Source organism: Sitophilus oryzae, unplaced genomic scaffold (assembly GCF_002938485.1).
Source record: "Sitophilus oryzae breed Bouriz unplaced genomic scaffold, Soryzae_2.0 scaffold_1396_pilon_pilon, whole genome shotgun sequence".
NCBI lineage: Eukaryota > Metazoa > Arthropoda > Insecta > Coleoptera > Curculionidae > Sitophilus > Sitophilus oryzae.
The window spans coordinates 13,302,522-13,319,971 of record NW_022146055.1 but is presented as its reverse complement, the minus strand read 5'-3'; the positions used below and the strand labels follow the sequence as shown (position 1 = coordinate 13,319,971).

The following is a 17,450-nucleotide window of genomic DNA, read 5'->3' as shown; positions in this document are numbered from 1 at the left end:
TGACATCATGGTTAAGCCGCCACTGGTTGTCAGTTAAATTTATAAAATAAATGCTAAAAACTGTGGAAGCCTAGCATCAAGGGATTACAAGCAAAATAATAGTAATGTTTATGTCCAAATGCTTAATGATGAAAACTGCTTACATTATGAATAATTAAATTATCGTCGTCGTATCCTTTTTTCGGTTTAGGCACAGATAACATAATCTGTTATCTGTGGTTTAGGTTTAAAAAAACCTGTTTCGCTTCACTATCTATGTATTGGTCGTCCAATACTGTCATTCTTTCTACATGTCCCTTCCATTTGTTTTTATATACTTTTACTTTCTCTTCTAATGGTTGTATTTTTAGTTCATTTCTTATTGTGTCATTTCTTATTCTATTTTCTCTACTTATTCCTGTAGAAGCTGAAATGAGATATTTGCTGTAGTGGTTTATTTCTTAAAACTATTTTTGTGTGGATTCCGTCTTTGTCCCAGTGTGCCACCACTTTCGTTTTTTCGGTAGATATTTTTCCATCATATTTTATTATTATCTTGTCTAGGAGATGAACCTGCATTTGTGAGGTATCCTCGTCTTGTCCAAACAGTAGTATATTCAGAAAATATTGTCGGTCTATTTGGATACCTCTTGGTGCTATATCTTTCCATTCTCTTATAACTTGGTCCACATATACAGGGTGTCCCAGAAATAAGTGCAAGTATTTTAAGCGGTTGACGCTCTCGATAAAAGAAATATATTTTCTCTTTATCGTTTTTCAAATAAGTCCAAAATAACGGAGTTATTTTACTTTGAAAATTTCCAAAAAAATGATTTTTTGCTCAAATTTTGAGAACCACTGGATCTTTTCTGGATTTTCTTTCTTGTAAATTTAATCTACTACCTACATATGTTGCCATATTATCAAGAAATTATGTTTTTTAACTAAAAACTAAGAAAACAATCAAAACATTTTTCAAAAAATTCCGAATTTTCAAAAAAAAAATGTCGCGAAGAAACCCGCATAGGCATGTTTCTCGGGTTGAACCACTTAAAATACTTGCACTTATTTCTGGGACACCTTGTATATTAAAAAGTGTAGGGGAAAGGGGACATCCTTGTCTTGTATCTCTATTAACTTCTATTGTATTATCCTCTTTTACCATCTTAATATAAGTTTTATGATAACAGCTCTTTAATACATAAATTAAGTGCATGGGGATTCCTTTTTTTATAATTAAATCACGTTAATAAACGTTGAAAAACAAATTTCAAGCAAAGTTTCTGGAATTTTCTCATGACTTTAATTATTTATGGTAAGTAAATCTATCAAATATTATGTATATTAATAATGTGTGGTTACTTGAGTGTAGCCTAATACTGCATAGTGACGACTGGGTTAGTCAATATTATAGTAGGAATAAAATAAACGAACAAAAGAATAAAAAAAAAAAGATAAATAAAACGAAGAACCGGCAACAATTTAAGCCGAAGCTTTCGACTGTTTTATGGGCGTAAAATATCGCTAACGTTCTGAATTTTAAAGTAGAAATGAGACTTTTTATTGGCGCAGACACATAGGATCTGTATCTCAATATCGATTCAGGTGCATTTAACGATTACTCCATATTATCCGTATGAAGTCAGACGGGTACAAAGGAAAAATAACGGATAGACATTCAAAAAACGTCTCGTTTTAGACGGATATTTAGATGTGGAACTTAATATTTGTTCCGCTGCTAGAGATATGATTTAAAAATCTATTCTGCTTTATACAAACCTCATTTATTATGTATTAACTTTCAATATGGGTAAATAAAACAACATTTTTGTTCTTTACTATCGAAACCAGATACATTTTCGTGGACCCACACTTACAACTTGTAAACCCCCGTCGAGTCTCCCGTGGACCACTGGTTTCTACGGGGACCACTTTGGAAATCATTGGTTTAATGTTTTTTTGAATTTGAAATTTTCATCTTCTGTCAAATTATTAACATTATCCTACTTTAAAGCATTTTTTTCATCTAGCTGATATATTTAACGCTCATTTCAATATTTCTTGCTTTATTTCAATATTAAATACATTGATCATATACGAATCATTGTTAGTGATTTCGACAATCATTACTGGAATGTAAGTTAGCAGAAAACTTTGTCGGCACACCAAAAATGACATTTATATATATATTATAATAATAATAATAATAATAGCTCCCGTATATAGCGTTTAACGCCTTGGGAGTAGCAAGGTACAGCTTGCCATACTAGAGTCGTTCGGTAGGATGGTAATGTGGCTAGCACCGAGGCTAGCACTAAGCTTCAACAGCCTATTATTACCTCAGGATTGTGAATCCCAAGTACTCATTTAAGGCTGAGTCGTACTTACCCAAACTATTTTTATTTAATTAAAAATAGTCGGCTGTAGGATTCGAACACACAACCTTTGAATTGGTAGACGAGAGCTGTACCTCTACGCCACCAGGCACCCAAAATGACAGGTAAATTAGTCATTAAAAGAATATATTGACATCATAAATTTACTAGAAACCATAAAAATGATCAAATCTCAAGTCATATGCAAAAAAAGATATAAGACGTTACAGTTTCGACATTTAAATCAGAAGTTACTAGTTCTCTTCAAAGTGAATTTTAAATTATACCAAAAAGTGATAACACATGTTCGCAATATTGTATTGGTATGAAAATTCTACTAATAAGTTTATAATGTATCTATAGTTCATATGAAATAAACTTTTAAACACGTGATTAAGCTTGACCGGCACAGCGTTGCCCACTTTTACATATTTTCTTTTAATCAAAATACATATTTTACGAAACAAAAATATATTAATTATAAATATATAAACAGTTTTATTTACATCAACAAAACTCACCTTCGTAACAGCACTAAAGGACATAAAGGACGATTACTACCGTACAACATATTCTAATAAAGTTGCTATGAGTTTTCTACGGCTATTAAGCTATCTTGTACACTTCACACTAAAAGAGGTTTTAAAAAGAACACTGTTCGACTGCAAAGTCTGCTAGTAATCATTTTTAAGCTTAAATTATCACAACACTATTTACTTAAACCAAAAACTCATGTCATATATAAAACTAAAGTGTCAAAAGGAATGACAATGTCAGGAAACAAATAAATAAATGAGGCAACTTGACATCTTTTACAGCAGAGCTACCACCTGAATCCCCAGCTGGAAATTTAAATTCCAGTTAGTCAGCCCGGCACCGAACATATTGGTTGGCAATAATGGATTAAACTATATAAAAGTTCAATTGGTATCAAATATATCGGGTGGTCCGAATTGTATTCCGGAAACTTCGGTAGATTATGCTGCACATTAAAATAAGTAAAAACGTTTCTATAAATGTATGTCCTAAAACGATTAGTTCCGAAGATACAGGGTGTAGAAGTTTCATTTTTATTTTGATTTTTTCCAAATAATTTCTGAAGTAATGTCAATATTAGGATGAAAATTAGTGCCGGGGGGTTTTTTGACATGACAAATCTCATTTTGATGTCAATATGACTCCTAATTACAGAGGGCGCCATCTACATATTTTTTAACTGGTTTAAAGAGTAATATTTTTTTGTCCGTACATGTATAAAACTACTGTGTAAAATAATATACATTTACGACGTTTTCTACGTAGAAAAGGTATCTTGGTAAAAATCGTTACAAGTAATAGTTCTCGAGATATTTGGAATCGAAATTATCAATACCTGTCATCATTGACATAAATTAAACGTGTTGAGTAAATAGTTATTACACTGAAATCATAAATTTGAAATGTTTCTGTGTCAGAAGTTCAACAGAAACTGTGTTATTATCATTTTTCTCGCAGAAATATTTATAATTAATTTAAAAAATAAAAATTTCTCAAATTTAATTTTTCAGTCAAATAAACATTTTATTGCCAATAATGACATGTATATATTTTTTGCCAATAATGACATGTATTGACTATTTCGATTCTAAATATCTTGAGAACGGTTTCTCGTAGCGATTTTTACCAAAAGACATTTTTTACGCGAAAAGTAACGGAGTATATTTTTTCTCTCACTAGTTTTATACAGGTACGGACGAAAAGTTATTACTCTTCAAAACAGTTAAAACACATGTAGGTGGCGCCCCCTACAAATCGGAGTCATATTGGCATCAAAATCAAATTTCTCATGTTAAAAAACTCCCAGGCACCAATTTTCATCCAATTGACGTAAATTCAGAAATTATTTGGAAAAAATCGAAATAAAAATGCAACTTCTACACCCTGTATCTTCGAAACTAATGGGGCCAACAGACGATACAATCGGTTGTACAACTGATCGTACGATAGGTTGGACGAAAAATCGTTCAGACAGACTATAGATACTTTTGGCCACAAACGTAACAACATTCTAGAGCGACTTGTAGTACGATTAGTTAAATGTTTTAATGAATTAGTTCAATGACTCAGTGTATGTTTGACTATGCCACAAACCATGTAAAAAACCGTAGCTGCTTTAGTAGTCGCTCTTGATATTATCAATTTTCTTTTTAAGAAGTGCTAAAGTTGCATCTGGATTTATTTCTTTCATTTTTCTCAGCAACACTTCGTAGCTGGAGTTCCGTTTGTGTTTATTGGAATATTCCTCACTTTTAACATTCTATAAGCACGAATGATCTCGATAAATTTCAATAAATTCTGTCCAAAACTGCCTATTTACCTCCATGATGAAACACCACAATCTCACTACACGATGTATTTTTGTATTAACATAGTAGCAACAAGTCGATGAAAAAGCCACAAACGTTAAAACTTGTCGTTGATCCAACCAAGTTGTACGACATATTTTTAAACATGCTGAACTACCAAACGATCCAACCGCGTCTTAACGACAAGTTGGACGACAAGCCCACAGACGTTACGATTATCGTTCAAACAGTTGGATCAAACCAAATCCTCCAACTTGTTGTACAACAGATTGGATCGTCTGTGGGCCGTTTAAGCATTTTAGGACATACATTTATACGAACTCTTTTTTACTTATTTATATCTGCAGAATATGCAGTTCGGACCACCCAGCAAGAGGAAAACTATTTACAACAAAAATCACAGTTAGGAATAGAAAATAGAATGACCCTTAGCTGTAAAACCGTGGCTGTTAAAACCGGGTGTTAGTGTGACATAGTTTTATTTTAATACTAGTGGTGTATGTTAGCGACTGTGGTTTGTTCAATTGATACCTCAATTTGCGTCACCATTAAATTCTACTGGAAGCACGCTATAACTAGAAGCGATAATATAACGTTTGAGGTCTCTTTGATGTTTTGGATGCTATTTTCTGTTTGTCCCCAAAGCTGTGGAATATAGGCAGTTAGCCAGACAATTTAAACGGTATATGATCAAACGGAAAATATAAATTTCAAAACAAATACTATTTAGCGTTAATTCATATTGTTATGAGGGAGTTTCTAGATGCAAAGAGATATATTTGAAGGCTTATGTCCCAAAAAGAGTTTTTTATGAATTGGTTATGGCAGATTTGATAAAAGAATTAAATATGTCTGCATATATTCAAAGTAAGAACAAATTGATGTTTGATTATTTTCGCTTTAAATAAGACTTTTGAGAGTTGAGAGTTTGAAAGAAGCATAAAGAGCTCGATATAAAATTTTGAATATGGATTGGCTGTTGAGATGTTGCTCTAAATTGTCAACATCTTATAACCAGGTACTTAAATCAAATTTATTTAAGTATTATTTAATTAGGTTCTGTCATAAAGTCGTGGCACATCAAAGTTTCATTTTTTTAAATGGAACACCCTGTATATTATTACATATTTCGGTTCTTCCTTCAATTCTAAGCAAAAATCGTGATACACACAATGTACCTCAAAGGCTCAAACCAACCGTTTTCGAGTTATTGACTTTTGAAAATATCACTTAAACAATTCGATTTAATTAATTTCGATGTGTTCGGTTTCTTTTAACGATGCTATTCTGCGGAAACTGTGATACTTAATAATATTTGGCATTAGTTTTCAATTTAGCATTTATAAGTGTAAAAAATGAGCCTGAAAAAAAATGGAAATTACAGTTATTGTAGACAATGAGACTGGAAAAAAAGTCTGGAAATTACAAAATTTTCGTTTAACACTTCAAAATCAAAACTTCATAATTCGGAAATGGTTGAATTTAAGTACATAATAGTAATATACATAGCGTACTTAAATTCAGCGATTTCCGAATTATGAAGTTTTGATTTTGAAATGTTAAACGAAAATTTGTAATTTCCAGACTTGATACAATCTCATTTTATCTATACTAATATATAAAATCCTTAAGTGACTGACATACTGATTAATCACGATCCTGCTCAAACCACTCGACGTAGGAAGCTCAATTTTGGCATACAGGTTGATTCTAGGGTGTAGAGGTTCGATAAGAAGGGATTTTTCGAAATTCCAGTTCCAAGAGGGTGAAACCACCCCTCAAATATTACAAAATTTTTTTATTTAAAAAACGGTCAAGTTTCCGAAAAAACGCTTAAACACGTATATTTTATTTTGTTTTTTATTTTACATATTTTAAGATTTTTTAAAAATGTATACAGGGTGTTTCGAAAAATCTGGATTAATCACGATCCTGCTAAAAGCGCTTGACGTAAAAAGCTGATTTTTGGAAAACAGATTGATTTTAGGGTGTAGAGATTCGATAAGAAGGGATTTTTCGAAACTAGAATTCTAAGGGGGTGAAACTATCCCTCAAATATTAAAATATTTTTTATTTAAAAACCGGTGAGTTTTTCGGAAAAACTTTTAAACACGTATATTTTATTTTGTTGTTTTACATATTTTAAGATTTTTTATAAATTTATATAGGGTGTTTCATAAAATATGACCATTGAGTAATCACGATTCTGCTTAAACTGCTTGACGTTTAAAGCTGATTTTTGGCAAACGGATTGACTGTGGGGTGTAGAGGTTCGATAAGGAGGGATTTCTCGAATCTCAAATTCCAAGAGGGTGAAAACGACCCTCAAATATTACAATATTTGTTATTTAAAAAACGGTTAGTCTTTCGGGAAAACACTTGGACAAGCATAATTTATCTGGTTTTTTACATATTTTGAATTTTTTTTAAAAAATCATACAGGGTGTTCCAAAAAGTTGGGTAATTTCTTAACCACGATTCTGCTTAAACTGCTTGACGTAAAAAGCATATTTTCGGCAAACCGATTTTTCGAAAGTCAAATTCTAACGAGATGAAACTACCCCTCAAATATTACCAACTTATGGGGAAATTAAAATAACTTTCGTTGCACATCATAATACGACCACCAGCAAACTCCATAAGACGACGCATGGTGTCATTGATGACGTGCAACGAAAGTTGTTTTAATTTCCTTTTATATAATAATATCGCCATATTGTTTTTTCTCATGTTGTCATAAATGTGAGAAAACTTTATCCAGTTTGTATGTAATGGAAATTCTTGCTTTGCTTTATCATCACCATTACAAATGATTAATTCGACGCGAACGAAGTCGCTGGTACACGCTAGTACATTTATAAATGCTAACTTGAAAACTAATGTCAAATATTATTCACATAATATTATCACAGTTTCCGCAGAATGGCATCGTTAAATGAAACCAAACACATCGAAATCATTTAAATCGAATTGTTTAAGTGATATTTTCAAAAGTCAACAACTCGGAAACGGTTGGTTTGAAGTACATTGTGTGTATCTCGATTTTTGCTTAGAATTGAAGGAAGAACCGAAATATGCAATAATATACAGGGGGTTCCATTTAAAAAAATGACACCTTGATGTGCCAAAAGATATGATGGTGCTAATAGATATAGGTATTTGAAAACCCTATAACGTTTATATTTAACTTTTTGCGGTACCTCTTATATTTTACCTAATAATTAATCAACCGTTCCCATGCATTTCAGCGACCCTGTATAAATCATAATGTGAAAATAGAATTATTAAAAATGCTTTAAGCTTCTCTAGTTCAGCTAACCCTCGTATATTTGAGTACAATAAAATATGGCAACTGAAGGAATAAATAAATAAATTTACATGGCTTATCGGTGAGGTCGTGGAACGGCAGCGCCAGTTGATTATTAGCGTATTAAAACAGCCTCCGGTATTAATAACGAATGAAAAATATACAAATAATTTTTACCGGCTATTAATTTTCATATTTATTTATTAGATCGAGGTACCGAATTGATTTCGGTAAATAAATCTAATTTGCAATCTGTTAATTTATGTACGTATTTGAATGTTTTTATGTATGATATTGATATTTTTTACCTCTATTTTGTAGTTTATATTTTATTTCTACAGGATATTACCATACTCTACTCCGATTTAAAATTCGCTAAAATTGTAAAATATTTATTTGACAAATTATTGAAAATGCCCTGTTTTTGTGGTTCATCGAAATATTTATATCATATCTGTTAAATTTAAAAGTATCGATTAAATTTGTAATATACATAAATTTTAAAAAACATATAAAAATTTATACACACAATAAACTTTTGAACTCTAAAGAATATTTAATCGATTTATAGAAATTAAACTTATCCAGCTACAAGAACGGTAAACTAATAGGATTGCTCATCCTCATAAGACGTACGTTCGCCTCTTCCCGCGCTTCAGCTGACAGTTGTGACGTCATTGTAGCCCTTGTCAAAGCCTTCGTGGCCTTGTCATGATAGTGTGTATTATTAGTTGCCTATGGTAAACTTATAAAAATAACAGCTGAGAAATTTTGAGTTAATTATTTTGTCAATTTTAAATGTGAAAAAGGTGTCTTTAAAGTTTTTAGAGCTATAGAGTGTATAAATACGTTCATTTTGTGTTGTGGATTGTGACAAAGTGCATACTAAGTGCCCACGATTTTGTTTATTAAATATTTTAAAGCAAAATATGGAAGTACTCTAAAAAGAATGCTTGCAAAAGGTGATGCTGGGACCTGCTGTTCTTAAAAATGCATTATCCGAGTATTTAATACGATTTATACAGTTAATTTTCTTTACTGCATACATATAAGATGTTTAAATAAATAAACTAAATAATGAACGTTTTGCATTCGGTAACCAATAATGCACGTGTGTGTATTATTGGTTGCCGGATAATGACTAATAACCATGACAAGGGTTTGACAAGGGCTACAATGACGTCACAAAGCGAGTAGTTTTCGCATGCACCTGGCGGATACTTTTGGCTGAATGAGCAGTCCTATTAGGTTAACTGTTCTTGATCCAGCTATATCAGTTTTTGCAATGAATTGGACGTTGGAGGGGGGCTTCCAAACCGGGATCCCGAAATCCCTAATTTCTTAATAATTTCTGAAGTAACGGCAATATATGGATGAAAATTTCACACCTCTACTTTTCAACCAATAACATGCTTTAATGTTGACTAGTTACCATGGCAACTGAAAAAATTTCCGGAAATTTTTTCGAGGCGCCACGAAACTTTAGTGGAAATTTTTTGACAGTTGAAAAGGTAAACATAAGATCTACAATCATAATGTGAATGAACTACAATGTCTATATATTGAAATATTACCCATTTGAGTTTTAGCATTTGATGTAACTAAGGTTGGAAATATTTTTTATTTAAGGAAATATGTTAGATATACCTACATATGAATTTCTTCGAAATTGCCATGTTCTAAAAAATATAGTTCTGCCGCCTTTATTTAACTAAAGCTGGTATTTTTCTATTTAACGAAATATGATGGATATACACTTGATTTTGATTTTCGGGTGTTATCTGGTTTTATATTTTCAATTTCTTCTTTAATGACTTGTTGGTTTACTTTTCCAAATCGCGACATTTCGCTATACACTTCTTACTCTACGTACAGACGTTTTAAAACTAGTAATAGCTTAATGACAGAATCGCAAACAAAAATGACAAAACACATAATATGTCAAAAACATCAATACCTTGGCCAACTTAACAAATTGAAATTATTTTAAAATGTCATGTTGGATTAATATTTTTTTCAAATTTAGGTGTGAAATTTTCTTACCGAATACCACGCAAGCTTAAATTATTCCTGGAAATTTTCTTTCGGGCACGAATATTTTAGGAAAATTATCCCTCGTCTTCGACTCGGGATAATTTTCAAAATATTCGTGCCCTCAAAAAAATTTCCGAAAATAATTTAAGCTCTTGTGATATTATAAGTGAAAATTGTTGTCTGGGAGTTTTTTCATATGAGAAAGTAAAGTAAAAGTAAAGATTTCAGTTAACGTCTCCTTTTTGCTGCCAGGGCTAATCTGGACTGGGCCTACTTTGTTTACGCGGAATCCGAACCGCGGTCCCCGGCCATATCATGGTCAGTGCCTACCGACTTAGGAAGTGTCTAAATGAACTCTTACTCGCGAGATATCTGATCTCATCCGACCTCGAACCGGCGTGAATGAGCAGTGTGTATCAATAGATTTTACACTTTTCCCTCGGACAGCACGATACAGAGTTTCGAACCGGTCACCCGTCCATCCACCAGTATCGCCTTACGTCGCTTAACTTCGGTGTTCTAATGGGAACCGGTGTTTCAACGTAGCTAGGCCGTTGTCTTTCACATGAGAAATTTGAATTTTATGTCAATATAACTTCTACTTGTAGAGGGCGCCACCTTCATATTTTCTAACGGGTTTAAAGAGTAATTTTCGCCACTTTTCATCCCTATCTGTATCGAACTTATCAATACCTATCATCCTTGACATAAATTAAATATATTGACTAAATAGTTATTAGACTGAAATCATAAATTTGAAATGTTTTTGTGTCAAAAGTTTAACAGAAATTGTTTTATCATAATTTTTCCAAAAAATATGATTAATTTAAAAAAATAAAGTTTCCAATTTTATCATTGCAATCAAATAACTATCTACTCAACATATGTTTATTTTTTGTCAAAAATGACGTGTATTGACTATTTTTGCTCGTAGCGATTTTTGCCAAGAGATATTTTTTACGTAAATGTATATTTTTTCACTCGGTAGTTTTATACAGGTACAGACGAAAAGTTATTACTCTTCAAATGAGTTAAAACACATGTAGCCCTCTACAAATGGCAGTCATATTGACATCAAAATCAAATTTCTCATGTCAAAAAACTCCCAGACACCAATTTTCATCCAAATATTGCTGGTACATACTTCAGAAATTATTAGGAAAAAATCGAAATAAAAATGAAACTTCTACACCCTGTATCTCCGAAACTAAGCATTTTAGGACATACATTTATACGAAATTTTTTTCTTATTTTTCTTAGTTTCTTCTTCATGCTAATTCTTCTCATCTTACTAATTTCTACTTAGTTTCCGGAATACAGTTCGGACCACCCTGTAGAACAGACAGTATATGATCAGGCTTGCCCAAAAATATATATCACTCTATATTTATTTTCGCTATTTACTGCCATATTTAAAATTTTTCATTAAAAGATTGTAATTTTAAAGTATATAATTTTATTATTCATAAAAGAGTTTTGCATATTGTAAAAGCTTTAATTTTGAATTAACTATTAGGTTAGCGTAATTCTATAATAAAAATTAGGTTTTAAGTTAAATCAATTTTTTGTCAAAGCGGCTTCTAGTTACGTATGCATATTAGCGACAAATAATGCGCGTATTAATTATACGCGCGTATGTAAATAAAGGCCATAGATCAGATCGGCCTAAAAGCCAATAAAAAACGCCATATATGGAATCGACTTCCAAAAACTAATTATTTATTTAAATTGATTTCTGCGGTCGTCGCCGCTTCGATAAAGAGTAAATACGAAAATTAATAACGTTGCCGCCGTTATTTGTATATTTTTAATATTCTTTTAATAACTCGATTAAGACGCTGCGCGTTTAATGTTACAGAAGTTTTCAGAGCTAATTAAGGTAGAGAAGTAATTAATTTTTTTATCTCTTTGGTTCATCGTGCACTTGTTAACAGCCCGTTTACGTATGCCTGTCGGAGGAAGATTGATACTTCTTCACAGAAGGGGTTTTTACCTCTCTAAATAATTCAGGCGGGCCGGGCTGGCGATCCTAAGGCCGTTCTTCAAATAATTTAATAAAAGAAGATGTTTTTTTAATATATACGAAACCCCCTGTAACTTTTTGGAAATTAAAATGGAATGAAGATTAATGTATATTTTTAGAACTTTTCCACTGATATGATTGACCCCGCTAAATTCGTACCGTTAAGGCGCGTTTACACGATTATTCTCAATTCACTTGACTCGTGTAAAAGCACCTTAATAGTGAATTGAGTTTTTTGTAAGTCTTGGTACAAATAAACTAAAATGATTGAGACTACTCGATTTAATAGTTGTCATTATTTGTTCTATATATTTTTGTTTACATTTCGATTCAAGTATTTTCTATATAGGATGAGTCTTAAATAATTTTTTAGGGGTAGAATATTTCGACCCCAGGAACACATCTATCAGTTATTTTTTTTTTTTTTTGAAAATTTGGTATTTTTTCCACAGCAACTGTTAAATTTACCTTATATCTATCAAAAATAGTAGATAAAATAGTACTTTAACAACCGCAATGGTAGATTAAATGATACTTTAACAGCGAGGATAGGTTAAAAACTCTATTTCTTCTCGCACGTTTTTTAATTGCTTCCATTTCTAAAAATTTTTGTATTCCTTTTCATTTCGTTATTCGTGATTTAAATGGAAGTAGTTTGGATATGGCGTTTGTCGCCTCAGCCTAAATATATGTTGGTAATTTACTTATTTCGTTTTGAGCCATTTCTGGCTCAAATTCAATCAGCAATCGACACGAAAGAGAATTAAAAAATATTGACCCAAAACTGACAACTAAAGAGACAGCGTTATTTATTTGTCAAATTACATAGAAACCAACGCCAACCCAGTACAATATTTTTTCTACTCGTAATAAATTCCTTAAAATAATAATTTCTGAATATTTTTTAAAGCCTAACTCGTTATGGAAAAAAATATTGTTTTATACACGACGATAAAATTGCATTATTGTCTCCCGAAATTAATTCACTCGCGATTTCGTCGCTCGTGAATTAATCTTTTCGGTCGACGATAAAATACCATTTTATCGTCTTGTATAAAAAATAACTATTTTCGTATTGATATTTCGATATTATGGTAATATAGGTAGTAGATTAAATTTACGAAAAAGAACACCCAGAAAAAATCCAGTGGTTCTCAAAATATGAGCAAAAAATAGTTTTTTTTGATCTTCAAAGTAAAATATTTCGTTTATTTTGAACTTGAAAAATAGCAAAATGTCTTTTATTGAGAATATGTTTCTCTTATCGAGATCTACAAGCCCCTCTAATGAGCATCTCGCTGTCTCGTTGTCGATGAAAAGCTGTCCAACACCGGGTGGCAAGCGGGACGTATCACCAGATTTGCCAGAACTCTAATGCAAGGATATTGAGATGGCGAGTCATCAACTCGACGGAGGAGGGCCATGGTCAGGTAATCACAATACGAATTGACCTCATATCGAAAACAGTGAGAAAGAGAGATATATCCTCTAGTATAGATCAGGGACAACACCGGTATCAAGTCTATGGAGAGACCAAGTTAAAGAGGTGGAGAAAATGGAGACAGATCCGCCAGCCTCCACCTCTCTTGAACCTCAACCGGAGACAAGCTCCTCGACTGTGACGGACACGGAGGGCTAAATCCCAACCTTCGGAGGGTTGCGAGGCTTTATACCCTTGTAGGAGGTAGATGTCTACTCCTCGGAGGATGTACATCTGTTGTCAGTGGAGGATGGAGAATACCCTGTCCCCTCTACAACAGGAATATTCCCATGTATGATGAGTTATGGACTGTATGATGAGTTATAACTAAAGAAAGTGGGACACAATAGATCTTTGAGCTATCAATTGTGCAAGATGGCGAAGTTCCAAACCTAATTTATTTAAAGATTAATTTTTTAAATATTTTTCCGATATTTTAATAACAATTATTACCTACTAATACTGTTAATAATCATTACTGATGTCCTCTTCAAAAGCGAATATTTCCAATATAATAACAGCTACTGAGATGAATAAAAAGCTATCGAGAAAATATACCTATACCTTGATGATAGACTTGTTTTTAAATCCCATAGATTGTTAAACCATTCCACAGGGTTGTTCAAACTTTCGTCAAAATAAAATTTTAATTTTCGCTCGTATAATAAAAAGATCAAGTTAAAAAATCAAACAATTTGACTAAAAATGGGTTAGATAATAGCCAAAATCGGCCAACTAGGACCAAATATATTGAACTTTAAAAAACTCAAAAATTTTACGGTTTTAAAGAAAGCAACGAAAAATTGTTTAAAAATCAAGGCGCAATTCAATCTAAACTGGAGCCTCTGTTTGATGACGTAACAGATTTGCACGTCATAGCTGTTTGGCCCTCTATTAAAGCCGGGTTGCGGCGTGGGTGGTACTACGAGGTAGGTTATGTAGGCAGATATTTCAATGAAAAAGCTCTATTTTTAGAGACTGTAATTTAGAAATGTTGTGTTTCCTATCGCGCAATAATAGCCAGAGACCCACTTTCTCCTTTGCTTCTCATCCCGACCGCGATGTTGATTTATCGCTTTTCGTACCCGGCTATCCGACGAGGAAAACGTGAATTTTCATACATATATTTAGCGCGTTCGCTTAGTTTTTACCTGGGTTAATTGAGTGGCCTCTGGCGATCGTTAGATGAACGACTTCGAAACAAGTTCCGCGGGAGGATAAATGACAGTGGCGCGCTCTCGAGACCCGGCGAAAAAATCGCCAACTAAATCAAACAGAACGCCTCGGAGCATCTGTTCATCAGGGTTGTTCGGTGCAGTAAAATTATACTGATTTTACCACAGTTACGTGTACTCTAGTACATTAATACAACAAAGTTACAGTTGATTTTCGTATGTACGAAAAATACAGTCAATGTGTTTAGTTAGTTAGTTGTTTCAATAAGACAAAAAGATGTACTGAACAAAGAAGAAAAGCAGGTATTTTCCCAAGCCACGGATTAAGGCTTTTAATTACATACTTTGTAATACATACATCGCATTTTTTTCTCTCCGGCATACAAGTTTTGCATAGCAATTCACTCTTGCGAACATGTAAATCCGACCCAAGACTCTGTGTTGCCGACAGTGTATAGTAAACTTTTATATGTCCGTTAGGTTAGGTTAGGCAAATTTGTTTATTAGTGAACCACTGCTGATAGTTAAGGCGGAATTACATTACTGTCACGTCACGTGAGTTCACATTCTATCACAGTAAAAGTAAGTTCACGTGTGGTTTAAAGGAAACACATTAAGGCGGAATTACATTACTATCACGTCACGTGAATTCACGTGAACACACATGAGCAGTAAATTTAATGAGACCGATGTTTTGCATTTATTTTATTAATCAACATATCAAGGGTGAACACATTATTGTCACTTGGGGGATTCATGTGAAATCACGTGATATTGCGAGTTGTTTCGCGCTCAAATATTCTGTTTTAACATCAATTTCGTGAGGCGTGAGAACGTGAGGGTTGGAAAATGGAAGAAATTCTAATAGAAAAAGTGCGTTTACACGAGGTGCTTTATAATAACCGATCAACAAATTACTCCCTTTTCAAATTAATGTCATGAACCCATTGCCTAATTTTAATATTATCAGCAACCACAAGTAAAACACATGCGTTTTGTAAATCTTCTTCAAACTCAGAAGATGAAGATGAAGAACTATTTATTTGATTCATTATTACGTTAAGTATAGGACCTAAGTTGTTAAACTTGAGAAGAACGCTGAACGAACGAGAAATGGCTTTCGGTCCGTTAGGTTAGGTTAGGCAAATTTGTTATTAGTGAACCACTGCTGATAGTTAAGGCGGAATTACATTACTGTCACGTCACGTGAGTTCACATTCTATCACAGTAAAAGTGAGTTCACGTGTGGTTTAAAGGAAACACATTAAGGCGGAATTACATTACTATCACGTCACGTGAATTCACGTGAACACACATGAGCAGTAAATTTAATAAGACCGATGTTTTGCATTTATTTTATTAATCAACATATCAAGGGTGAACACATTATTGTCACTTGGGGGATTCATGTGAAATCACGTGATATTGCGAGTTGTTTCGCGCTCAAATATTCTGTTTTAACATCAATTTCGTGAGGCGTGAGAACGTGAGGATTGGAAAATGGAAGAAATTCTAATAGAAAAAGTGCGTTTACACGAGGTGCTTTATAATAACCGATCAACAAATTACTCCCTTTTCAAATTAATGTCATGAACCCATTGCCTAATTTTAATATTATCAGCAACCACAAGTAAACCACATGCCTTTTCTAAATCTTCTTCAAACTCAGAAGATGAAGATGAAGAACTATTTATTTGATTCATTATTACGTTAAGTATAGGACCTAAGTTGTTAAACTTGAGAAGAACGCTGAACGAACGAGAAATGGCTTTCGGTTCATAATAAAATGCGCATAATATGAAAGAACGACGTGACACTAATGTGTTTCCTTTAAACCACACGTGAACTCACTTTTACTGTGATAGCATGTGAACTCACGTGACGTGACAGTAATGTAATTCCGCCTTTAGTATCACGTCGTTCTTTCATATTATGCGCATTTTTATTATGAACCGAAATTGAATATTTTTTTGAAATCCGTTATATCGATTGCTTTGATGAATACTTGATGATGCTGATTTTTTTATATCGTTGAAATTACCACCAATATTAAATTAAATATAGACACTGAAATATGACAGAAAAGTTATACAATATAATTTATAATTTATTCATCAGCTGTTTATTTAAATTGATATGTATCCATTCAGTAGACTACAGATTTAGTGTTGGACTAAAATATACTTGATTTTTATGTCGTGTGAGTATTTGTTGTTTTGTTCAACATTACATCTTATGGGACTTTTAGATATAAGATTTGAAAATAGCTACAATTCTGATAAAATGTGAATATATCCCTTTTTGAATGGATGCTCTATGCTCCCACACAACAAGGACTCCAGTTGCTGTAAATCCATTATCAAATGTCATCGGCACAACCAACGCGGTTTGGCGATTTGTACCAACTTATGTAATTAAACTTTTGCGCTAAGGTTTAGCAGACCGTGTTACCGTGAATATTCGAACACCCATAATATGTTAAATGGATGTGTTAATATTTTTTTACAAATATGAATAGTTAAAGAACTTAAATTTGAATTATGTTTCAAAATTATTTTGTTGAACTTTTTCGATTTGTGATTTTTTTTAAATTAGCATTGTATTAAAAGGAAATATATAAATTTCTTAAAATAAATATCGATTAAATGTACTATATTTCTAATTTATATAAGGCTGCACCATAATGATAAATTTTGTAAATAAACCAGTTACAGGTTTTGCGTGCATTTGGG

At 32.7% G+C, this 17,450-nt stretch overlaps 1 protein-coding gene across 6 annotated transcripts in view; it reads right to left on the bottom strand.

The window, feature by feature from the left end:
- The window catches only part of LOC115876062 (ephrin type-A receptor 4-A), a 701,832-nt gene that overhangs the window by 50,481 nt on the left and 633,901 nt on the right, over nucleotides 1-17,450 (bottom strand). The gene's annotated exons all lie outside the window — the stretch shown is intronic.